This window comes from Ranitomeya imitator, chromosome 3 (assembly GCF_032444005.1).
Source record: "Ranitomeya imitator isolate aRanImi1 chromosome 3, aRanImi1.pri, whole genome shotgun sequence".
Lineage (NCBI taxonomy): Eukaryota > Metazoa > Chordata > Amphibia > Anura > Dendrobatidae > Ranitomeya > Ranitomeya imitator.
This window is the reverse complement of record NC_091284.1, coordinates 686,877,992-686,904,497: the sequence shown is the minus strand read 5'-3', so window position 1 is coordinate 686,904,497 and position 26,506 is coordinate 686,877,992. Positions and strand designations below refer to the sequence as shown.

Sequence of the window (26,506 nt, the reverse complement as noted above, 5' to 3'; positions counted from 1 at the left end):
CTCCAGTATCTGGTCAAATGGAAGGGTTATGCTCAGGAAGATAATTCCTGGGTTTTTGCCTCTGATGTCCATGCCCCAGATCTTGTTCGTGCCTTTCATGTGGCTCATCCTGGTCGGCCTGGGGGTTCTGGTGAGGGTTCGGTGACCCCTCCTCAAGGGGGGGGTACTGTTGTGAATTCTGTGGCTGAGTTCACTTCTGTGGTCACAAGTGGTATTGTAGTCTCTGGGCTTCCTCCCTCAGGTGTTTTGGTGAGCTCGTTGGCTGCCTTGCTATTTAGCTCCACCTGAGTCTGTCTTCCTTGCTCCTTGTCAATGTTCCAGTGTTGGATCTGAGCTACTGCATCTTTCCTTGGGCCTGCTGCTCTGCTAGATAAGTGCTTCTAGTTTGTTTTCTGTTTTTTCTGTCCAGCTTGTTATTATCTTTTGCTGGAAGCTCTGAGAAGCAAAGGGGTGCACCGCCGTGCTGTTAGTTCGGCACGGTGGGTCTTTTTGCCCCTTTGCGTGGTTTTCGTTTTAGGGTTTTTTGTAGACTGCATAGTTCTCTTTGCTATCCTCGCTCTGTCTAGAATATCGGGCCTCACCTTGCTGAATCTATTTCATTCCTACGTTTGTCTTTTCATCTTGCTAACAGTCATTATATGTGGGGGGCTGCCTATTCCTTTGGGGTATTTCTCTGAGGTAAGTCAGGCTTGTATTTCTATCTTCAGGCTAGTCAGCTCCTCAGGCAGTGCCGAGTTGCATAGGTAGTTGATAGGCGCAATCCACTGCTGCTTCCAGTTGTGTGAGGATAGATCAGGTACTGCAGTCTACAGAGATTCCACGTCTCAGAGCTCGTCCTATTGTTTTTGGTTATTGCCAGATCTCTGTATGTGCGCTGATTACTGCACGCTGTGTTGCCTGATTGCCAGCCATAACAGTTTTCCCCTACATATTGGATATCAGCATACTTAGGACAAATTGGACAACAACTTTTGGGGTCCGATTTCTTCTGTTACCCTTGGAAAAATAAAAAATTGGGTGGGCGAAAAGATAATTTTTGTGAAAAAATATGATTTTTTTTAATTTTACGGCTCTATACTATAAACTTTTGGGGTCCAATTTCTCCTGTTCTCCTTGGTAAAATAAAACAAATTGGATCTGAAGTAATTTTTTTGTGAAAAAAAGTTAAATGTTCATTTTTTTATACATTCCAAACATTCCTGTGAAACACCAGAAGGGTTAATAAACTTCTTGAATGTGGTTTTGAGCACATTGAGGGGTGCAGTTTTTAGAATGGTGTCACACTTGGGGATTTTCTATCATATAGACCAGGGGTCCCCAACTCCAGTCCTCAAGGCCCACCAACATGTCATGTTTTCAGGATTTCCTTAGTCTTGCCCTGGTAATAATTGCATCACCTGTGCAATGCAAAGGAAATCCTGAAAACATGACCTGTTGGTGGGCCTTGAGGACTGGAGTTGGGGACCCCTGATATAGACCCCTAAAAGTGACTTCAAATGTGATGTGGTCCCTAAAAACAAATGGTGTTGTAAAAATGAGAAATTCCTGGTCAACTTTTAACCCTATAACTCCCTAACTAAAAAAAATTTTGGTTCCGAAATTGTGCTGATGTAAAGTAGATATGTGGAAAATGTTACTTATTAAGTTATTTGTGTGACATATGTCTGTGATTTAAGGGCATGAAAAAGGGTGGAGAATTGAGAATTTTCTAAATTTTCGCCAAATTTCCTTTTTTTTCACAAATAAACGCATGTAATGCCGAGGAAATTTTACTACTAACATGAAGTACAATAAGTCACGAGAAAACAATGTCAGAATCACCGGGATCCATGCAAGCGTTCCAGAGTTATAACCTCATAAAAGGACAGTGGTCAGAATTGCAAAAATTGGCCCAGTCATTAACATGCAAACCATCCATGGGGGTTAAGGGGTTGAGGAACATCTTTTCCATGGTAACGAATTAGATAAAGCTAAATTACTAACCCCAACCAAAAATCTTCCTCCACCACTTGGGCTATGTTCACAGGGTTTTTCAGCTTTAGCATTGCTCTCAAGCAATACAAATGCATTCACTGGGTAATGTCATTGTAACATTGAACAACCCTTGCTGGCCATGTATTGTGTGACACATACGAGTCTCCCGCCAGGGCCAGGGGTACTCGGTACCAGGTCCGGTCACAATTAAAGGGGTGGTCACAGTGGGAGCAACCCGGTCCGTAGCCCTGGGCACCCAAGTAAAAGGGGAAAGGTCTTTTAAGGGAGTTGTAAGAATAAAGTTTGTATTCGTGATGCCATCTGTGGTTCTCAGTCAGAGGGGACTGATGCTGCTTAAAGGGGTCCTCTGGGGCGATGTTACTGCAGCAAAGATGGTGACGCTTCCCACAGGTGAAGCAGGGTCTCGAGGGCTCCCGGTGTGTTTGAAAGGAATGACGAATGTTGGCAAATAAATGGAGGACACAGGGTTGCAGTCTTTACCTGGTTCACTGATGCTGTAGTCAGTCTCAGTCCAGGGTACCGGCAACAGGTGTTGATGGAGTCCAGGCAGCCTGAAGACAAGAGGAAATCCCTTTGCCAGGTCAGTCTGGGAGCCTTCCACTTTGCGCTAACTACTAGTTCTTTGCTACCTGTAGTGCCTGACAAGGTCCTCGGTTACGCTCTGTCCTGGGACAGTCTATGCATGGTAGGCAACTTGAGCTGTTTTTTGGGGGTCTCTGTACACGGTGATTCCATGCTCTAATTGTTACTGTACCTCAGGTATTATGTGGACTGCGCTCTGCTTATAGGGGTCCAGTTGCAGCCCTCCTCTAGCTCTTAGGTCCTCTGTGCTCCTTCACTGTCTGCTACCAACTACCAACTGACTGACTGGCTCCTCCTCCAGACCAGGATGTACAGTACAGACCAAAAGTTTGGACACACCTTCTGATTTAAAGATTTTTCTGTATTTTCATGACTATGAAAATTGTACAGTGTGAATGTACAATTTTCATAGTCATGAAAATACAGAAACATTTTTAAATGAATAGGTGTGTCCAAACTTTTAGTCTGTACTGTATAAGACTGCAGTATCAAGGTAGCAATGCGAATTAATTTTTTTGAGGAGGCTTTTGAAGCACAATTTTAGCACAATAATTGCCATATAAAATTGCACTGCTCTAAAACATTGCAATACCAGATAAATCTGTCCACTTCAGATGGACGTATAAGACTGCAGTATAAATATAGCAATGTGATTTTCTTAACAATTGTGTTTTTGGTGTTTCGAGGCACAACTCAACCACGATAAATGCCATATTAAATGTTACAGAAGAAAAAAAATGTGTTAAAATGCCAGCAAAATGTGACCATTCAGATGGATGCATAAGACTGCAATATCAATATAGCAGTCCATTTTTTTTTAGTAAAAATTTTTTGGAGGAAGTGGGTTTTGAGGCCCAACTCTAGCACAATAAAATTTCACTGCTCAAAAAAATTGCAGTATTGCAATCCCAGCAAAAAGTGTGCACTTAAGATGGACGAGTAAGACTGCAGTATCAACATAGCAACGCAATTCATTAAATAAACTTTTTTTTTTAGGCCCAACTGTAGCACGATAAATGCTGCATAAAATTTCACTGCTCAAAAAAAAATGCAGACTGCAGGATCAGTATAGCAATTTCATTTTAACAAAAAACAATCTGTGTTTTGGGGGGGTTTGAGACCCAACTGTAGTACGATAATGCCTTATCAAATTTCACTTATCAAAAAAGGCAGTATTACAATGCCAGGCAAACTTGCACACCTCAGATGGACGCTTAAGACTTCAATATAACTATAGCAATGCTGTCTTTTTGTATGCTTTTGATGCACAACTGCCACAGTAAAAATGGTGAATAATATTTCCCTTCTTGAACAATTTGAAGATTAAGAGCAAAAGAATGTTAGCCCAGAGAAGGAGTTTTGGTATGAGTTGCAAGCTGTAGCATAAAGGACATGCAATTCACCCTATCCTGTCCTACACGATCCCTTCAGCACAATCTCTCCCCAAGTGCTGCTAACAGCAGTATTACTATTGATTATAATTAGCCCTAAGAAGGGCTGTTGCTGTAGTTAAAATAAATTTAAATGTGGTTGAATACCTGGCTAGTAAGTAGCTATAGTTTCTCTTTCACCAGCACCTCTCCCTACTCTGCCTGTTTCCGGGGAACAGTGTGACGAGCATAGTGCCATTGGTCTCATATAGACCTGATGACAATATGGGGCTAACCAATCATATTAATGCCTCAATCAAGATGGCTATTGCATTACTGTGTTTGGCAGGCAATCCCCTCATGTTAATTGGCTTTCTAAAAAGCACCAAAGATGTGTGGGGAAACTCAAGCTCTCGCTCAAGCATGAAAAATATAGTCGCTGAGTTATGACCATCCTGAGCACACTAATGCTCAAGCGAGTAAGGAGTAGTGAAAAGCATGCTTGTTCATCACTATTGCTGAGTGAAAATTGCAAACTGCCATTGTAGTGCCAAGTAAATCATAGAATCATAGAATGTTAGAGTTGGAAGGGACCTCCTGGGTCATCTGGACCAACCCCCTGCTCAAAGCAGGATTCACTAAATCATCCCAGATGATGTTTGTCCAGCCTCTGAAGACTTCCATGGAAGGAGAACTCGTCACCTCTTGTGGTTGCCTGTTCCACTCATTGATCACCCTGTCAAAAAGTTTTTTTCTAATATCTAATCTGTATCTTCTCCCTTTCAGTTTCATCCCATTGCTTTTAGTCTTTTCTTGTGCAAATGAGAATAAAGATGATCCTTCTACAATGTGACAGCCCTCGAGATATTTGTAGACAGCTATTAATTCTCCTCTCAGTCTCCTTTTTGCAAGCTAAACATTCCCTAATCCTGTATCTGTTCCTCATAGAACATGGTTTGCAGACCGGTCACCATTCTGGTCGCTCTTTTCTGAACTTGCTTGAGTTTGTTGATGTCTTTTTTTAAAAAGTGGTGCCCAAAACTGGACACAGTATTGCAGATGAGGTCTGACCAAAGAGGAGTAGAGGGCAATAATGACTTCACATGATCTAGAATGTATGCTTCTGTTAATACATCCCAGAATTGCATTTGCCTTTTTTGCTGCTGCATCACACTGTTGACTCATGTTCAGTTTACGATCTATTAGTATACCCAAGTCTTTTTCACATGTGCTGTTGCCTAGCCTTTATTCCTCCCATTCTGTATATGCTTTTTTAATTTTTATTGCCCTGATGTAGTACTTTGCATTTTTCCCTGTTAAAAACATTCTGTTAGTTGCTGCCCTGTTGTGAATTCTGTGGCTGAATTCACTCCTGTGGTCACAAGTGGTACTGCAGCTTCTGAGCTTCCTTCCTCAGGTGTTCTGGTGAGCTCATTAGCTGCTTCGTTACTTAACTCCACCTGATGCTGCTATCCTTGCTCCTAGTCAATGTTTCAGTGTTGGATCTGAGCTTCTCCTGATTGTTCCTGTGACCTGCTGCTCTGTATAGCTAGTGCTTTTTTGCTATTTTGTTGCTTTTTTTCTGTCCAGCTTGTCTTTTGTTTTGCTGGAAGCTCTGAGACGCAAAGGGTGTACCGCCGTGCCGTTAGTCCGGCACGGTGGGTCTTTTTTGCCCCCTTTGCGTGGTTTTTGCTTTAGGGTTTTTTGTAGACTGCAAAGTTCGCTTTACTGTCCTCGCTCTGTCTAAGATTATCGGGCCCCACTTTGCTGAATCTATTTCATCCCTACGTTTTGTCTTTTCATCTTACTCACAGTCATTATATGTGGGGGGCTGCCTTTTCCTTTGGGGTATTTCTCTGGGGGCAAGTCAGGCCTATTTTTCTATCTTCAGGCTAGCTAGTTTCTTAGGCTGTGCCGAGTTGCATAGGTAGTTGTTAGGCGCAATCCACAGCCACTTTTAGTTGTGTTTAGGATAGGATCAGGTGTGCAGTCTACAGAGTTTCCACGTCTCAGAGCTCGTTCTTTTGTTTTTGGGTATTTGTCAGATCACTGTGTGCGCTCTGATCGCTAGGCACACTGTGTCTCTGGATTGCCTTCATAACACCTTTCATTAGCAGACATAACAGTACTAGGAGCCAACTAATGATTCTCAATAGAGGGAAAGAAAAAGTTCTGACATCATTTTTTTTTTTCTCTGCTCTGTGTTCATTTTTTTTTTTTTTCCCCTAGACATTTGGGTGTTTCTGGACACAGGTGTGGACATGGATTTTCAGGGTCTGTGCTCTTCAATGGATAATCTCGTTATAAATGTACAAAAGATTCAAGATACTATAGATGAGAAATCTATGCTAGAACCAAGAATTCCTATTCCTGATTTGTTTTTTGGAGATAGAACTAAGTTTCTAAGTTTCAAAAATAATTGTAAGCTATTTCTGGCCTTGAAACCTCATTCTTCTGGTAATCCTATTCAACAGGTTTTGATTATTATTTCTTTTTTGCGCGGCGACCCTCAAGACTGGGCATTTTCTCTTGCGCCAGGAGACCCTGCATTGAGTAGTGTCGATGCGTTTTTCCTGGCACTCGGATTACTGTACGATGAGCCTAATTCAGTGGATCAGGCTGAGAAAAATTTGCTGGCTTTGTGCCAGGGTCAGGATGATATAGAAGTATATTGTCAGAAATTTAGGAAATGGTCAGTACTCACTCAGTGGAATGAATCTGCGCTGGCAGCTTTGTTCAGAAAGGGTCTCTCTGAGGCTCTTAAGGATGTCATGGTGGGATTTCCTATGCCTGCTGGTTTGAATGAGTCTTTGTCTTTAGCCATTCAGATCGGTCGACGCTTGCGCGAGCGTAAATCTGTGCACCATTTGGCGGTATTGCCTGAGGTTAAACCTGAGCCTATGCAGTGCGATAGGACTATGACCAGAGTTGAACGGCAGGAATACAGACGTCTTAATGGGCTATGTTTCTACTGTGGTGATTCCACTCATGCTATTTCTGATTGTCCTAAGCGCACTAAGCGGTCCGCTAGGTCTGCCGTCATTGGTACTGTACAGTCCAAATTCCTTCTGTCCATTACCTTGATATGCTCTTTGTCGTCGTTTTCTGTCATGGCGTTTGTGGATTCAGGCGCTGCCCTGAATCTGATGGATTTGGATTATGCTAAACGTTGTGGGTTTTTCTTGGAGCCTTTGCGGTGTCCTATTCCATTGAGAGGAATTGATGCTACACCTTTGGCCAAGAATAAAGCTCAGTACTGGGCCCAGCTGACCATGTGCATGGCTCCTGCACATCAGGAAGTTATTCGCTTTCTGGTGTTGCATAATCTGCATGATGTGGTCGTGTTGGGGTTGCCATGGCTACAAACCCATAATCCAGTATTGGATTGGAATTCCATGTCGGTATCCAGCCGGGGTTGTCAGGGGGTACATGGTGATGTTCCATTTTTGTCGATTTCGTCATCCACCCCTTCTGAGGTCCCAGAGTTCTTGTCTGATTATCAGGATGTATTTGAAGAGCCCAAGTCCGATGCCCTACCTCCGCATAGGGATTGTGATTGTGCTATCAATTTGATTCCTGGTAGTAAATTCCCTAAAGGTCGATTATTTAATTTATCCGTGCCCGAACACGCCGCTATGCGAAGTTTTGTGAAGGAATCCCTAGAGAAGGGACATATTCGCCCATCGTCATCACCACTGGGAGCAGGGTTCTTCTTTGTAGCCAAGAAGGATGGTTCGCTGAGACCGTGTATTGATTACCGCCTTCTTAATAAGATCACTGTTAAATTTCAGTATCCCTTGCCATTGTTATCTGACTTGTTTGCTCGGATTAAGGGGGCTAGTTGGTTCACTAAGATAGATCTTCGTGGTGCGTATAATCTGGTGAGAATCAGGCAAGGAGATGAATGGAAAACTGCATTCAATACGCCCGAGGGTCATTTTGAGTATCTAGTGATGCCGTTCGGACTTGCCAATGCTCCATCAGTGTTTCAATCCTTTATGCATGACATCTTCCGTGAGTACCTGGATAAATTCCTGATTGTTTACTTGGATGACATTTTGATCTTCTCAGATGATTGGGACTCTCATGTGAAGCAGGTCAGAATGGTTTTTCAGGTCCTGCGTGCTAATTCTTTGTTTGTGAAGGGATCAAAGTGTCTCTTCGGTGTGCAGAAAGTTTCATTTTTGGGGTTCATCTTTACCCCTTCTACTATCGAGATGGATCCAGTTAAGGTCCAAGCCATCCAGGATTGGATTCAGCCGACATCTCTGAAAAGTCTGCAAAAGTTCCTGGGCTTTGCTAATTTTTATCGTCGCTTCATCTGTAATTTTTCTAGCATTGCCAAACCATTGACCGATTTGACCAAGAAGGGTGCTGATTTGGTTAATTGGTCTTCTGCTGCTGTGGAAGCTTTTCAGGAGTTGAAGCGTCGTTTTTGTTCTGCCCCTGTGTTGTGTCAGCCAGATGTTTCTCTTCCGTTCCAGGTCGAGGTTGATGCTTCTGAGATTGGAGCAGGGGCGGTTTTGTCACAGAGAGGTTCTGATTGCTCAGTGATGAAACCATGTGCTTTCTTTTCCAGGAAGTTTTCGCCCGCTGAGCGTAATTATGATGTGGGCAACCGAGAGTTGCTGGCCATGAAGTGGGCATTCGAGGAGTGGCGTCATTGGCTTGAAGGAGCTAAGCATTGCGTGGTGGTATTGACTGAGCATAAGAACTTGACTTATCTCGAGTCTGCCAAGCGCTTGAATCCTAGACAGGCCCGTTGGTCGTTATTTTTTGCCCGCTTCGACTTTGTGATTTCGTACCTTCCGGGCTCTAAAAATGTGAAGGCGGATGCTCTGTCTAGGAGTTTTGTGCCCGACTCTCCGGGTTTATCTGAGCCAGCGGGTATCCTCAAGGAAGGAGTCATTGTGTCTGCCATCTCCCCTGATTTGCGGCGGGTGCTGCAAAAATTTCAGGCGAATAAACCTGATCGTTGTCCAGCGGAGAAACTGTTCATCCCTGATAAGTGGACTAATAAACTTATCTCTGAACTTCATTGTTCGGTGTTGGCTGGTCATCCTGGAATCTTTGGTACCAGAGAGTTAGTGGCTAGATCCTTCTGGTGGCCATCTCTGTCACGGGATGTACGTACTTTTGTGCAGTCCTGTGGGATTTGTGCTAGGGCTAAGCCCTCCTGTTCTCGTGCCAGTGGGTTGCTTTTGCCCTTGCCGGTCCCAAAGAGGCCTTGGACACATATTTCGATGGATTTCATTTCTGACCTTCCCGTTTCTCAAAAGATGTCAGTCATTTGGGTGGTCTGTGATCGCTTTTCTAAAATGGTCCATCTGGTGCCCTTGGCTAAATTGCCTTCCTCCTCTGATTTGGTACCTTTGTTCTTTCAGCATGTGGTTCGGTTGCATGGCATTCCTGAGAATATTGTTTCTGACAGAGGTTCCCAGTTTGTTTCAAGGTTCTGGCGAGCCTTTTGTGGTAGGATGGGCATTGACCTATCCTTTTCCTCGGCTTTCCATCCTCAGACTAATGGCCAGACCGAACGAACCAATCAGACCTTGGAAACATATCTGAGATGTTTTGTTTCTGCTGACCAGGATGATTGGGTGTTCTTTTTGCCGTTGGCTGAGTTCGCCCTTAATAATCGGGCCAGCTCGGCTACCTTGGTTTCTCCATTTTTTTGCAATTCTGAGTTCCATCCTCGTTTCTCTTCAGGACAGGTTGAGTCTTCGGATTGTCCTGGTGTGGATTCTGTGGTGGACAGGTTGCAGCAGATCTGGACTCAGGTAGTGGACAATTTGACCTTGTCCCAGGAGAAGGCTCAACTTTTCGCTAATCGCAGACGCCGTGTGGGTCCCCGACTTCGTGTTGGGGATCTGGTTTGGTTATCTTCTCGTCATATTCCTATGAAGGTTTCCTCTCCTAAATTTAAACCTCGTTTTATTGGTCCGTATAGGATTTCTGAGATTCTCAATCCTGTGTCTTTTCGTCTGACCCTCCCAGACTCCTTTTCCATACATAATGTATTCCATAGGTCGTTGTTGCGGAGATACGTGGCACCTATGGTTCCATCTGTTGAGCCTCCCGCCCCGGTTTTGGTGGAGGGGGAATTGGAGTATATTGTGGAGAAGATTTTGGATTCTCGTGTTTCTAGACGGAAACTCCAGTATCTGGTTAAATGGAAGGGTTATGCTCAGGAAGATAATTCCTGGGTTTTTGCCTCTGATGTTCATGATCCCGATCTTGTTCGTGCCTTTCATGCGGCTCATCCTGGTAGGCCTGGGGGCTCTGGTGAGGGTTCGGTGACCCCTCCTCAAGGGGGGGGTACTGTTGTGAATTCTGTGGCTGAATTCACTCCTGTGGTCACAAGTGGTACTGCAGCTTCTGAGCTTCCTTCCTCAGGTGTTCTGGTGAGCTCATTAGCTGCTTCGTTACTTAACTCCACCTGATGCTGCTATCCTTGCTCCTAGTCAATGTTCCAGTGTTGGATCTGAGCTTCTCCTGATTGTTCCTGTGACCTGCTGCTCTGTATAGCTAGTGCTTTTTTGCTATTTTGTTGCTTTTTTTCTGTCCAGCTTGTCTTTTGTTTTGCTGGAAGCTCTGAGACGCAAAGGGTGTACCGCCGTGCCGTTAGTCCGGCACGGTGGGTCTTTTTTGCCCCCTTTGCGTGGTTTTTGCTTTAGGGTTTTTTGTAGACTGCAAAGTTCGCTTTACTGTCCTCGCTCTGTCTAAGATTATCGGGCCCCACTTTGCTGAATCTATTTCATCCCTACGTTTTGTCTTTTCATCTTACTCACAGTCATTATATGTGGGGGGCTGCCTTTTCCTTTGGGGTATTTCTCTGGGGGCAAGTCAGGCCTATTTTTCTATCTTCAGGCTAGCTAGTTTCTTAGGCTGTGCCGAGTTGCATAGGTAGTTGTTAGGCGCAATCCACAGCCACTTTTAGTTGTGTTTAGGATAGGATCAGGTGTGCAGTCTACAGAGTTTCCACGTCTCAGAGCTCGTTCTTTTGTTTTTGGGTATTTGTCAGATCACTGTGTGCGCTCTGATCGCTAGGCACACTGTGTCTCTGGATTGCCTTCATAACACCTTTCATTAGCAGACATAACACTGCCCACTGCTCCAGTTTATTTATATCTTTTTGAATCCTCTCTCTCTTTTCTCTAGTATTAGCTATTCCTCCTAGCTTTGTGTCATCAGCAAATTTAATCAGTGTACCCTCAATTCCTTAATCTAAATCATTGATAAAGATGTTGAACAATACAGGGCCCAGGACAGAACCCTGTAGTCACCAGTACTGTCATGCTATTACAAAGGGCAGTATTGCCTGAAACGCATCAGCTTGTTTTATGATGCACTAATAAAGGACAGGATTTTATTCTATTTTCATCTCCTCCATTCAATATTTGCATGAGCTGGAAAACTGAGTGATTTGCAGTATTCTGTAGAGCCAGTACAAGTTCTGTAAAAGTAAAAAAAAAACCACTACATACTCACATTCCGATGTCTGTCACGTCCCCCGCCGTCAGCTTCCCTGCACTGACTGTGTCAGCACCGGCCGTAAAGCAGAGCACAGCGGTGACATCACCGCTGTGCGACGTGACAGACATCGGAATGTGAGTATGTAGTGTTTTTTTTTTTTACTTTTACAATGGTAACCAGGGTAAATATCGGGTTACTAAGCGCGGCTCTGCGCTTAGTAACCCGATATTTACCCTGGTTACAAGTGAACACATCGCTGGATCGGCGTCACACACGCCGATCCAGTGATGACAGCGGGTGATCAGCGACCAAAAAAAGGTCCTGATCATTCCCCAACGACCAACGATCTCCCAGCAGGGGCCTGATCATTGGTCGCTGTCACACATAACGAGATCGTTAGCGGGATCGTTGCTACGTCACAAAAAGCGTGACGTTGCAACGATATCGTTAAGGAAACGTTATGTGTGAAGGTACCTTAAGTAAAAAAGTGACACATCGCTGGAATTTTGTTTTTTGTATGTGCATTATGCTGCTCTCCAATTAGGTAGAAAAACCTAGTTACAGAGTTCCTTTAATTAATTCAAGGTTTAAATCAAGGGATAAGTAGCTGAGCAGGTTTCAGCTGCAATAATTTTAACAAAGACTGGATAAGGTTAGTGATTTATCATAAGAAAAAAAAATATAATTTATGTATCAAAAGTCAACAATGCCTAGGAAAATGTAAATGTGTTGATTTATGATTGGTGTAGCAAGTAAACATAGGGCCCTATAGGATATCTTGAGGACAAGAAAGGGAGGAATTGCTCATGGTTACCTTGAGGCAATGAGCACAAGTTCTAAAAAAGGCAGCATTTAATCTTTTAGTCTGCAGGCTTGAGGAGATAAGGAAGCTTGTAAGGTAAGGGTCTATAATCATTTCTTAAACAAAAATAAATCACCATTGCACAAAAAAAAATCCTGCTTTTTAATCAAAATTCTAGAAATGAAAAAAAAAAACAAATTACAGAGGCCAAAAAAATCTGTTGACTGTCAAAGTCAGTAATAACCAAGGTATGATTAACGCTGTCTACTATTTGAAGCTATGAGGTTAAAATGTTATACAGTCAGGTGTAGGAAACTAGAAAAGAGTCCATGGCTGCCCTTAAATATCACTTGTTTGTAAGGAGGTTTGAAAATTAGAGTCAACAACCTTATTATAAAAGTCAAGACTGGTGTCGTCTGAGCCAAACTGTAACGCTTTAACCCTTTCACCCCGAAGCCTGTTTTCACCTTCCTGACCAGGCAAATATTTACAATTCTGACGACTGCCACCTCATAACTCTAGAACGCTTCAACAGATCTGATTATTCTGAGATTGTTTTCTCGTGACATATTGTATTTATGATATTGGTAAAATTTCTTTGATATGACTTGAGCTTATTCGCGAAAAACCGGAAATTGGCGAAAAGTTTTAAAATTTCGCAATTTTCTAAACTTTCATTTTTATGCCCTTAAATCAGAGAGCTATATTGCACAAAATAGTTAATAAATAAAATTTCCCACGTGTCTACTTTACACCAGCACAATTTTGTAAACATAATTTTTTTTTGTTAGGAAGTTATAAGGGTTAAAAGTCGACCATCGATTTCGCATTTTTACAACACAATTTGCAAAACCATTTTTTTAGGGATCACCTAACATTTGAAGTGACTTTGAGGGGCCTGTATGACAAAAAATACCCCAAAATGACACCATTCTAAAAACTGCACCCCTCAAAATACTTAAAACCACATTCAAGAAGTTTATTAACCCTTCAGGTGCTTCACAGGAATTTTTGGAATGTGAAAGAAAAAAATAAACATTTACTTCTCTTTTGCAAAAATTTTCATTTAGACCTAATTGTTTTTACTTTCGCAAGGATATCAGGAGAAAATGGACCATACAATTTGTGGTGCACTTTCTCCTGAGCATGCCGAGGAAATCTCAGAAGGGAAGGAATGCCATTTCCTTTTTTGAACGTAAAATTTGCTGGCATAGTTTGGAGAGCCCCTGTGCCTAAACAGTGGAAACCCCCAAGAAGTGAGACTATTTTGGAAACTAAACACCTTAGGGAACTTATCTATATGTACGTTTATAACGTTAAGTCGTGAAAATAAAAAAAATAAAATTTTCCCAGATAAATCTTTTTTTTTAGCTCCACAATTTGCATTTTCATAAGGGTCACAAGTGAAATTGCTCCATACAATTTGTTGGGAAATTTCTCTTGAGTGCGCAGATACCCAATATGTGGAGGAAAACAACTGTTTGGGTGAACGGCAGGGCTTGGAAGGAAGTGTTTTTGAATGTAAAATATGCTGGAATAATTAGCGGTAGCCATGTCGCATTTGGAGAGACCCTGTACCTAGACAGTGAAAGCCCCCCACAAGTGATACCATTTTGGAAACTAGACCCCTTATGGAACTTATCTAGTTGTGTATTGAGCACCTTGAACCCACAGGAGCTTCACAGAAGTTTATAACGTAGAGCCATGAAAATAAAAAAAATCACATTTTTCCCACAAAAATCTTTTTTAGCTACAAATTTTTTATTTTCACAAGGGCAAAAGGAGAAAATGGACCCCAATGTTTCGTGTGCTATTTTTCCTGAGTTCATCAATACTGAATATGTGGTCGAAAACTACTTTTGAGGCACAGTGAAAAGCTCAGAAGGGAAGTAGTGCCATATCACAGTGCATATTTTGCTGCACTTGTTTGGCGGTGCCATATTACATTGGCAGAGCCCCTGAGGTGCCAGAACAGCAGAAGCCTCCATAAGTGACCCCATTTTAACAAATAAACCTCTCAATGAATTCATCTAGGGGTGCAGTTGTAGGATTCACCAGGGGGGAGGCAGGGCCCCTGGCTCCCTCCCAACATACGATCATGCTTTCTTCTCTGAGTACCACGGTGCTGCTTCTCGATGTCATCTTGAATCCCCTGGTATGACACTGTGTCCCCCACAGATGGTTCCGCAATTAAAGAGTCAAAGTCCGGCTTCACTGTAACTTCAACTTCTTTACTTAACATAGCATTATCCAGGGCACAGTCAATCATAACAATTGTCAACACTTTCCCTTGCCTCTTCTCACTGTTGCTAAGCCTGTCCCCGGATCGGTCCGTACTATACGGTCCCACAGTGTCCTCAATGTCCAGTATCTCTGCCATTCATGGGGGTATTCCCTGCCATCTCGCTCCGGTCTTTAGAATAGCGGCCCACTCAAAGATCTGCCACATCTTATATACCTTGTTTCCGTGCTGCTTAGTCTTCTCTGTAGCACTGCAGTCCCACTTATACTGCACCGCTATCTCTGATGTCGCTGTGCTTCTTTCTGTACTATGGCCCCTTGGATACTATCTGCTGGGCCCAATCTTCTGCCAAACGTTGCGGGGCATGGTGTTGCCCTGTATGCTACACGGGTGCCCCGGCTCCAGCTAACTAAACCAGGAAGCCCTCACTGTCTTAACCCACCATGTCCCTCCTACAGTTAACTATTTACACCCTGTTCCCTTATGACTATGTGAGGGATTAATCTTTGTGTCCCATCTAGTGGCCAATCTGAGGTAGTAAACTGTCCCTATCAAATACATACAAAGACAATAGTTGGTAATAGATATAAAATGTAGCAGTACCAATATTTCAAACAATGGTAATACACCTTGGTGATGTAGCAGTACCAAAACATACTAGCATATAGACATTATAGCAACATTTTTATCATGTCCTCTACACAGTGACTATATTGACATCAGAGATGTGTCACAGATTTTTATATCATTAGGCAGTGAGGAAAAAATTTACATTACATTTTTACCACCAAGATTGTGTGTTAGCCCCAAGTTTTACATTTTCACACTGGGAAATGGGTAAAAATGGCAGCAGAATTTGTCCCACAATTTCTACTGAATGTAGAAATACCCCAAATCTGGCTGTACAGTACTGCTTTGCCATATGTAGTGACTTGGGAGGGAAGGAGCTTTATTTGCCTACTGGAGCGCAGATTTTCCTAGACTAGTTTACAGATTCCATATAAAGAGCCCCTAAGTGCTAGAAAAGCAGAATCCCCCCTGAAACTACCACATTTAGGAAAATATGACCCTTTGGGAATTTATCTACAGATGTAGTGATGATTTTGACTACACGGGTTGTAGTGACCAGTATGCTGTACTGACCAGTACGTTGCAGTCACCACTAGGGTTGAGCGAAACGGGTCGAACATTTTCAAAAGTCGCCGACTTTTGGCGAAGTCGAGTTTCATGAAACCCGATCCGACCCCTGTGCGTGGTCGGCCATGCGGTACGCGACTTTCGCGCCAAAGTCGCGTTTCAATGACGCGAAAAGCGCCATTTCTCAGCCAATGAAGGTAAACGCAGAGTGTGGGCAGCGTGATGACATAGGTCCTGGTCCCCACCATCTTAGAGAAGGGCATTGCAGTGATTGGCTTGCTGTCTGCGGCGTCACAGGGGCTATAAAGGGGAGTTCCCGCCGACCGCCATGTTACTGCTGCTGATCTGAGCTTAGGGAGAGGTTGCTGCCGCTTCGTCAGAAGCAGGGATAGCGTTAGGCAGGGTCCATTAACCACAAAACCGCTTGTGCTGTAGCGATTTCCACTGCCCAACACCACCTTCGGTGTGCAGGGACAGTGGAAGCTCCTTTTTTTTTTTTTTTTCCTCAGCGCTGTAGCTCATTGGGCTGCCCTAGAAGGCTCCCTGATAGCTGCATTGCTGTGTGTACGCCGCTGTGCAAACCAACTGCTTTTTTCAAAGCACAAATCCTCTTGTTCCTTCCTTTCTGCACAGCTATCTTGTTTGTTTGTCCACACTTTTTATTTAATTTGTGCATCAGTCCACTCCTTATTGCTGCCTGCCATACCTGGCTGAGATTACTGCAGGGAGATAGTAATTGAAGGACAGTTCCTTTTTTTTTTTTTTTTTTTTTTGGTGGGAGATTAAGATTGACATTTCTGCTAGAGTGCCATCTCTGTCTGTGTCATCTCTCACTCAGTGGGCCATAGAAAGCCTATTTATTTTTTTGCTTGATTTGGGTTCCAAAATCTACCAGAAAAAATCACAACATCAATCAGTGGGAGAAAAATATTGGCCTCAGGGCTTGTGTGCCACTCCTTACTCCTGTGTGTGCCATCTCTCACTCAGTGGGCCATAGAAAGCCTATTAATTTTTTTGCTTGATTTGGGTTCTAAATTCTACCTGAAAAAATCAATAAATCAATCAGTGGGAGATTAATATTGGCCTTTGGGCTTGTGTGCCAGTCCTAAGCGTGCCATCTCTCTCTCTCTCAGATAGTGGGCCATAGAAAGCCTATTTTTTTATTATTTTATTGGGTTTATAAATTTTCCCTGGAAAAAAAAAAAAGTGGGAGATTAATATTGGCCTCTGGGCTTGTGTGCCAGTCCTGAGCGTGCCATCTCTCTCACAAATAGTGGGCCATAGAAAGCCTATTTATTTTTTTGGTTGATTTGGGTTCATAATTCTACCTTAAAAAATCAATCAATCAATCAGTGGGAGATTAGTATTGGCCTTTGGGCTTGTGTGCCAGTCCTAAGCGTGCCATCTCTCTCTCTCAGATAGTGGGCCATAGAAAGCCTATTTATTATTATTTTTTGTATTGGGTTTATAAATTTTCCCTGGAAAAAAAAAAAAGTGGGAGATTAATATTGGCCTCTGGGCTTGTGTGCCAGTCCTGAGCGTGCCATCTCTCTCACAAATAGTGGGCCATAGAAAGCCTATTTATTTTTTGGGTTGATTTGGGTTCATAATTCTACCTGAAAAAATCAATCAATCAATCAGTGGGAGAAAAATATTGGCCTCAGGGCTTGTGTGCCACTCCTTACTCCTGTGTGTGCCATCTCTCACTCAGTGGGCCATAGAAAGCCTATTAATTTTTTTGCTTGATTTGGGTTCTAAATTCTACCTGAAAAAATCATTAAATCAATCAGTGGGAGATTAATATTGGGCTTTGGGCTTGTGTGCCAGTCCTAAGCGTGCCATCTCTCTCTCTCAGATAGTGGGCCATAGAAAGCCTATTTATTATTATTTTTTTTATTGGGTTTATAAATTTTCCCTGGAAAAAAAAAAAATGGGAGATTAATATTGGCCTCTGGGCTTGTGTGCCACTCCTGACTCCTGTGTGCGTCATCTGTCACTCAGTGGGCCCTAGAAAGCCTATTTTTTGTTTTATTTGTTTTCTAAATTCTCCCTGAAACAATCATTTTATTTTCTTTGGTTTCTAAATTATTCCTGAAAAAAATCATTTTTTTGTATTTTTTTTTTCTCTCAAGTCTCCCTGAAAAAAAAAAAAAAAAAAATCTGTGGGAGATTCATATTGCCCCTTCTGCTTGTGTGCCAGTCTTGACTCCTGGGTGTGCCATCTCTCTCTCTCTCCCCAATTGTGGGCCATAGAAAGCCTATTAATTTTTTGGCTTGATTTGGGTTCCAAAATCTACCGAAAAAAATCACTAAATCAATCAGTGGGAGATTAATATTGGCCTCTGGGCTTTTGTGCCACTCCTGACTCCTGTGTGCGTCATCTGTCACTCAGTGGGCCCTAGAAAGCCTATTTTTTGTTTTATTTGTTTTCTAAATTCTCCCTGAAACAATCATTTTATTTTCTTTGGTTTCTAAATTATTCCTGAAAACAATCATTTTTTTGGTATTTTTTTTTCTCTCAAGTCTCCCTGAAAAAAAAAAAAAAAAAAAAAATCTGTGGGAGATTCATATTGCCCCTTCTGCTTGTGTGCCAGTCTTGACTCCTGGGTGTGCCATCTCTCTATCTCTCCCCAATTGTGGGCCATAGAAAGCCTATTATTTTTTTTAGCTTGATTTGGGTTCCAAAATCTACCTGAAAAAATCACTACATCAATCAGTGGGAGATAAATATTGGCCTCTGGGCTTGTGTGCCACTCCTGACTCCTGTGTGCGTCCTCTCTCACTCAGTGGGCCCTACAAAGCCTTTTTTTTTTTTTTTCCTAAATTCTCCCTGAAACAATCATTTAATTTTATTTGTTTTATAAATTCTTCTGTAAAAAATAATTTTTTTTTAATTTTTTTTTTTCTGAAGTCTCCCTTTTAAAAAAAACAAACACAAATCAGTGGGAGATAAATATTTACATTTGCGCTTCAGTGACAGTCCTGCGTGTGTGCCATCTCATTTGTTGCCAACAACAACAGAGTGTGTAACATTGTGGCTGATTTTCGTTGTGGTCTCACCCACCTGTAAAGGGGTAGCTAAATCATACTGAAGTTATAGCTCACCGTGTAAGTTGTGTGACAGCAACAAATACCGTTCGTTTGTTAACGTTTTTAAAACAATGAGGAAGTCTGGTGGAAGAGGTCGTGGCCGGGGGCGTTCATTGTCAGCTGGTAATGAGGGTAGTGGTAGTGGTGGAGCATCAGCTGGTCGTGGGAAAAAAAATATTGCACCTAAGTCTGGAGCTGTGGAGCCAGGTTCGTCGTCTGGCTACACAAGGCCTCGAACGCTCCCTTTTCTGGGAGTAGCAAAACCGCTTTTAAAGCCGGAGCAGCAAGAGCAAGTTTTGGCTTATCTTGCTGACTCAGCCTCTAGCTCTTTTGCCTCCTCTCGTGAAACTGGTAAATGTCAAAGCAGCGCGTCGTTAGTGGATGTTCACGGTCAGGGACAAGTCGCTTCCTTGTCCTCTTCAGCAAAAACAACAACAGAGAAGAATGCAGCAGGCGACACAACGGGTTACTCCATGGAGCTCTTTACACATACCGTCCCTGGCTTAGAAAGTGAAGCAGTTAACAGTCCATGCCCATTACAAGTTGAATCTGACATGGAGTGCACTGATGCACAGCCACAGCCAGACTACTATCCTGGTCCTTTGACTCAGACCACAACATTGCCATCGCAGGGTGCTGATCAAGAATCAGACCCTGATGAGACTATGTTGCCCCATCACGAACGCTATACCACCGACCGCCACGGTGACACAGACGAAGTTGCACACGAGCTACAAGAAGAGGTAATAGATGACCCAGTTCTTGACCCCGATTGGCAGCCATTGGGGGAACAGGGTGCAGGCGGCAGCAGTTCTGAAGCGGAGGAGGAGGGGCCGCAGCAGGCATCAACATCGCAACAGGTTCCATCTGCCGGGCCCGTATCTTGCCCAAAACGCGTGGCAAAGCTAAAACCTGTTGGAGGACAGCGTGGCCATCCGGTTAAAGCTCAGTCTGCAATGCCTGAAAAGGTATCCGATGCTAGAAAGAGTGCAGTCTGGCATTTTTTTAAACAACATCCAATTGATCAGCGCAAAGTCATCTGTCAAAAATGTTCAACTACCTTAAGCAGAGGACAGAATCTGAAAAGTCTCAATACAAGTTGCATGCATAGACATTTAACCACCATGCATTTGCAAGCCTGGACTAACTACCAAACGTCCCTTAAGGTTGTAGCACCCTCGGCCAATGAAGCTAGTCAGCAACGCAACATCCCTTCCGGCAGTGTAGGGCCACCATTTTCCGCACCACCTGCAGTATCTGTGCAGGTTTCTTTGCCAGGCCAAAGCCTTCAGGGTCAGGGAATCACCAGTTTCGTAGTAGGAAACACTGCATCTAGGGCACCGGTGGCAACAATACCATCTCCCACCGTCTCTCAGTCTGCCATGTCCACCGGCACCCCCGCTAGTTCCACGATCTGCAGCTCTCCAGTCCAGCTCACCCTACATGAGACTATGGTTAGAAAAAGGAAGTACTTAGCCTCGCATCCGCGTACACAGGGTTTTAACGCACACATAGCTAGACTAATCTCGTTAGAGATGATGCCCTACCGGTTAGTTGAAAGCGAAGCTTTCAAAGCCCTGATGGACTACGCTGTACCACGCTACGAGCTACCCAGTCGACACTTTTTTTCCAGAAAAGCCATCCCAGCCCTCCACCAGCATGTTAAAGAGCGCATCGTCCATGCACTCAGGCAATCTGTGAGCACAAAGGTGCACCTGACAACAGATGCATGGACCAGTAGGCATGGCCAGGGACGTTACGTGTCCATCACGGCACACTGGTTAAATGTGGTGGATGCAGGGTCCACAGGGGACAGCAAGTTTGGGACAGTTCTGCCTAGCCCACAGTCTAGGAAACAATTGGCTGTAGCCGTTCGCACCCCCTCCTCCTCCTCTTCGTCCTCCTGCAGAAGCGAGAGCTCGTCCACAGACCGCAGTCGCACAACCACTCCATCCGCAGCTGCCACTGTTGCACACCAGGTCTCCCATTATGGGGCAGCTACTGGCAAACGTCAGCAGGCTGTATTGGCTATGAAGTGTTTGGGCGACAACAGACACACCGCGGACGTTCTGTCCGAGTTCTTGCAGAAAGAAACGCAGTCGTGGCTGGGCACTGTAGATCTTGAGGCAGGCAAGGTAGTGAGTGATAACGGAAGGAATTTCATGGCTGCCATCTCCCTTTCCCAACTGAAACACATTCCTTGCCTGGCTCACACCTTAAACCTGGTGGTGCAGTGCTTCCTGAAAAGTTATCCGGGGTTATCCGACCTGCTCCTCAAAGTGCGTGGACTTTGCTCACATATCCGCCGTTCGCCCGTACACTCCAGCCGTATGCAGACCTATCAGCGTTCTTTGAACCTTCCCCAGCATCGCCTAATCATAGACGTTGCAACAAGGTGGAACTCAACACTGCACATGCTTCAGAGACTGTGTGAACAGAGGCGGGCTGTTATGTTTTTGTGGGAGGATACACATACACGGGCAGGCAGTAGGATGGCAGACATGGAGTTGTCAGGTGTGCAGTGGTCGAAGATTCAAGACATGTGTCAAGTCCTTCAGTGTTTTGAGGAATGCACACGGCTGGTTAGTGCAGACAACGCCATAATAAGCATGAGCATCCCCCTAATGCGTCTGCTGATGCAAAGTTTGACGCACATAAAGGATCAGGCGTCTGCAGCTGAGGAAGAGGAAAGCCTTGATGACAGTCAGCCATTGTCTGGCCAGGGCAGTGTACAGGACGAGGTAGCGGGCGAAGTGGAGGACGAGGAGGATGATGGGGATGATTATATTTTTAATGAGGAAGCTTTTCCGGGGCCACTGGAAATTGGTGGCGCGGCAAGGCCGGGTTCTGGTTTTTTGAGGGACACAAGTGACGTGGATTTGCCTGAAACTGCCCCTCAACCAAGCACAACCGCAGATTTGAGAACTGGAACTTTGGCCCACATGGCGGATTATGCCTTACGTATCCTCAAAAGGGACACACGCATAACTAAAATGATGAATGATGACGATTACTGGTTGGCCTGCCTCCTTGATCCTCGCTATAAAGGCAAATTGCAAAATATAATGCCACATGAGAACTTGGAACTAATATTAGCAACCAAACAATCAACTCTTGTTGACCGTTTGCTTCTGGCATTCCCTGCACACAGCGCCCGTGATCGTTCTCACACGAGCTGCAGGGGCCAGCAGACCAGAGGAGTTAGAGGGGCAGAAATCAGAAGTGGCGTTGGCCAGAGGGGTTTTCTGACCAGGTTGTGGAGTGATTTTGCTATGACCACAGACAGGACAGGTACTGCGGCATCAATTCAAAGTGACAGGAGACAACATTTGTCCAGTATGGTTACAAACTATTTTTCATCCCTTATCGATGTTCTCCCTCAACCGTCATTCCCATTTGATTACTGGGCATCAAAATTAGACACCTGGCCAGAATTGGCAGAATATGCATTGCAGGAGCTTGCTTGCCCGGCAGCTAGTGTCCTATCAGAAAGAGTATTCAGTGCTGCAGGTTCAATACTAACAGAAAAAAGGACTCGTCTGGCTACCCAAAATGTAGATGATCTAACCTTCATTAAAATGAACCACAACTGGATTTCGAAATCTTTTGCCCCACCTTGCCCGGCTGACACCTAGCTTTCCTATGAAAAGGTCTTGCCTGTGGACTATTCTGAATGCCTTTTCCAATCTCGTAATTTTCAGCACCTGATTGTCCAGCATACGACATGTTTACACCTCACTAAATGGCCAAACTCCCCACACGGGGCCGTGGTATCGACACTTGGCGACAGCACCCGTGAGAGTGCAGTTTGTCTGAAGAGGTGGGTGAGCCCGCTTTTGGTCGACGGCACTGCCACTGGGTCCCTCCTAGTACAATAAAGTGTCTCTGGCGGTGGTGGTGCGCACCCAACGTCAGACACACCGTTGTAATATGAGGGGCCCTGGGCCTGTACCGCCGGCCACAAGACAGTTTCCCCCCACCCCAGCTCAAACAGTGCTCTACCACTTGCAAAATTATCTCACAGCTCCACCAATGTTTAGTCTATGCGCTGACATCCTTCAATGCCTGCCACTGACAATACCATTGTATTGACATTTTTGTTATGTTAGGCCTTCGATGCCTGTCTGTGGTCACTCCTTCCACTAGGCCTCCACTGACCACACCACTGCTGCCTGTGTACCCCTGGAACCAATTTAAAATTGCCTACAGCCATGTGTTATTATTTTAGGCCTTCGATGCCTGTCTGCGGTGACTCCTTCCACTAGGCCTCCACTGACCACACCACTGCTGCCCGTGTACCCCTGGAACCAATTTAAAATTGCCTACAGCCATGTGTTATTATTTTAGGCCTTCGATGCCTGTCTGCGGTGACTCCTTCCACTAGGCCTCCACTGACCACACCACTGCTGCCCGTGTACCCCTGGAACCAATTTAAAATTGCCTACAGCCATGTGTTATTATTTTAGGCCTTCGATGCCTGTCTGCGGTGACTCCTTCCACTAGGCCTCCACTGACCACACCACTGCTGCCCGTGTACCCCTGGAACCAATTTAAAATTGCCTACAGCCATGTGTTGTTATTTTAGGCCTTCGATGCCTGTCTGCGGTCACTCCTTCCACTAGGCCTCCACTGACCACACCACTGCTGCCCGTGTACCCCTGGAACCAATTTAAAATTGCCTACAGCCATGTGTTATTATTTTAGGCCTTCGATGCCTGTCTGCGGTGACTCCTTCCACTAGGCCTCCACTGACCACACCACTGCTGCCCGTGTACCCCTGGAACCAATTTAAAATTGCCTACAGCCATGTGTTATTATTTTAGGCCTTCGATGCCTGTCTGCGGTGACTCCTTCCACTAGGCCTCCACTGACCACACCACTGCTGCCCGTGTACCCCTGGAACCAATTTAAAATTGCCTACAGCCATGTGTTATTATTTTAGGCCTTCGATGCCTGTCTGCGGTGACTCCTTCCACTAGGCCTCCACTGACCACACCACTGCTGCCCGTGTACCCCTGGAACCAATTTAAAATTGCCTACAGCCATGTGTTATTATTTTAGGCCTTCGATGCCTGTCTGCGGTCACTCCTTCCACTAGGCCTCCACTGACCACACCACTGCTGCCCGTGTACCCCTGGAACCAATTTAAAATTCCCTACAGCCAGCCCAATTTTTTTATTTTAGGCCTTCGATGCCTGTCTGCGGTCCATTCTTTCAACTACTACTACACTGACCAGGGCACTGCTGCCCGTGTACCCCTGGAACCAACATCAGAAAATATAAAAATAAGTATTTTGCTTACAAAAAAGAAAATACTGGAGAGATATCAAATGCAGACATTTTAACATTAAAAACAAACACACAACTAAAATCTGGTACAGTACTAAAAATGGCCACCAGCTACAATTACTTTCTCCTACAAGTAGTTAACTGAAAGGTTTTTTCAATTGAAAACACACATATGGCATCCACCGAGTGTTGTCCTGTCGCGTCTTCTTTATATTATTGCCGAGAAGATGCAAAACAATGAAAATAATAAAATCATTAATTACCAAAATAATAGAGAAAGTCAACACCACATTGCAAATAAACATTCATTCCAAATAAAGAAGCAGGGGGCGTCCGAGGGTGAGTATATACCTAATAAGAATATAATCACCCTCGGACGCGCAATGCTTATTTCCAACAGCCTTCCTTCCTAAGAATCAGCCCTTCCGTGGTGTAGAGAGACGTTGTGTTACACTCCAAGGTGTTCCCCAGGTTGCCTTTCCTGAGCTTCGATCTTCCGGCTCTCGTTTAGTAGTTGTTGGAAACTACGCTGCATTAGGCCTTCAAATTGGGTATGGGGTGTAGAGAGATGGTGTGTTCCACTCCAAGGTGTTCCCCAGGTTGCCTTTCCTGAGCTTCGATCTTCCGGCTCTCGTTTAGTAGTTGTTGGAAACTACGCTGCATTAGGCCTTCAAATTGGGTATGGGGTGTAGAGAGATGGTGTGTTCCACTCCAAGGTGTTCCCCAGGTTGCCTTTCCTGAGCTTCGATCTTCCGGCTCTCGTTTAGTAGTTGTTGGAAACTACGCTGCATTAGGCCTTCAAATTGGGTATGGGGTGTAGAGAGATGGTGTGTTCCACTCCAAGGTGTTCCCCAGGTTGCCTTTCCTGAGCTTCGATCTTCCGGCTCTCGTTTAGTAGTTCTTGGAAACTACACTGCATTAGGCCTTCAAATTGGGTATGGGGTGTAGAGAGAGGGTGTGTTACACTCCAAGGTGTTCCCCAGGTTGCCTTTCCTGAGCTTCGATATTCCGGCTCTCGTTTAGTAGTTGTTGGAAACTACACTGCATTAGGCCTACAAATTTGGTATGGGGGAAACATTGGCGCATCTGCGGTCCCTCCTTCCTCTAGGCCTCCACTGACCTGTCTACTGCTGCCCGTGTTCCCCTGGAACCAATTTTAAATTGCCTACAGGCAGCCCAATTTATTATGTTAGGGCTTCGAAGCCTGTCTGCGGTCCCTCCTTCCACTAGGCCTCCACTGACCTGTCTACTGCTGCCCGTGTACCCCTTGAACCAACATCATAAAATAAAAAAAAAAGTATTTTGCTTATAAAAAAGAAAATACTGGTGAGATATCAAATGCAGACATTTTAACATTAAAAACAAACACACAACTAAAATCTGGTACAGTACTAATAATGGCCACCAGCTACAATTACTTTCTCCTGCAAGTTGTTAACTGAAAGGTTTTTTCAATTGAAAACACACATATGGCATCCACCGAGTGTTGTCTTGTCGCGTCTTCTTTATATTATTGCCGAGAAGATGCAAAACAATGAAAATAATAAAATCATTAATTACCAAAATAATAGAGAAAGTCAACACCACATTGCAAATAAACATTCATTCCAAATAAAGAAGCAGGGCGCGTCCGAGGGTGAGTATATACCTAATAAGAATATAATCACCCTCGGACGCGCAATGCTTATTTCCAACAGCCTTCCTTCCTAAGAATCAGCCCTTCCGTGGTGTAGAGAGACGTTGTGTTACACTCCAAGGTGTTCCCCAGGTTGCCTTTCCTGAGCTTCGATCTTCCGGCTCTCGTTTAGTAGTTCTTGGAAACTACACTGCATTAGGCCTTCAAATTGGGTATGGGGTGTAGAGAGAGGGTGTGTTACACTCCAAGGTGTTCCCCAGGTTGCCTTTCCTGAGCTTCGATCTTCCGGCTCTCGTTTAGTAGTTGTTGGAAACTACGCTGCATTAGGCCTTCAAATTGGGTATGGGGTGTAGAGAGAGGGTGTGTTACACTCCAAGGTGTTCCCCAGGTTGCCTTTCCTGAGCTTCGATCTTCCGACTCTCGTTTAGTAGTTGTAGAAAAGTACACTGCATTAGGCCTACAAAATGGGTATGGGGTGGAGAGAGATGGTGTGTTACACTCCAAGGTGTTCCCCAGGTTGCCTTTCCTGAGCTTCTATCTTCAGGCTCTCATTAAATTGTGGTTAAATGGAACAACTGCATTTGGCGTACTAGTTGGTTTGGGGCCTACTATCGGTGTCTGCCACTCCTTGCTGTTCTCCTGGTTTCCTGTCCTGAAATTCCATTTTCAGGCTCTTGTTAAGTAGTTGTTAATGTTAGACTGCATTTGGCCTACTAGTTGGGTTGGGGCCTACTATCGGTGTCTGCCACTCCTTGCTGTTCTCCTCCACTGAACAAAGCTGTGCCGCCTGTTTACTACGGTTGCCAATTTTGAACTGCATTTCGACTACTTACTGATTTGGCCCTACTCTCTGTGTCAGCCTCTCATTCCAGTTGTCCTCCACTGCA

General features: G+C 44.4%; 1 protein-coding gene across 2 annotated transcripts in view; it reads left to right on the top strand.

Moving 5' to 3' along the window:
• The window catches only part of LOC138670813 (17-beta-hydroxysteroid dehydrogenase type 6-like), a 270,057-nt gene that overhangs the window by 68,540 nt on the left and 175,011 nt on the right, over window positions 1–26,506 (top strand). Inside the window, exon 1 of one of the 2 annotated variants that reach the window (XM_069758503.1) lies at window positions 12,226–12,321. The exons of the other annotated variant lie outside the window; for it this stretch is intronic. The gene's annotated coding sequence lies outside the window, so the exon portion shown is untranslated. Of the gene's footprint in view, window positions 1–12,225; window positions 12,322–26,506 lie in introns of those variants that run through there. 2 annotated transcript variants of the gene reach the window in all.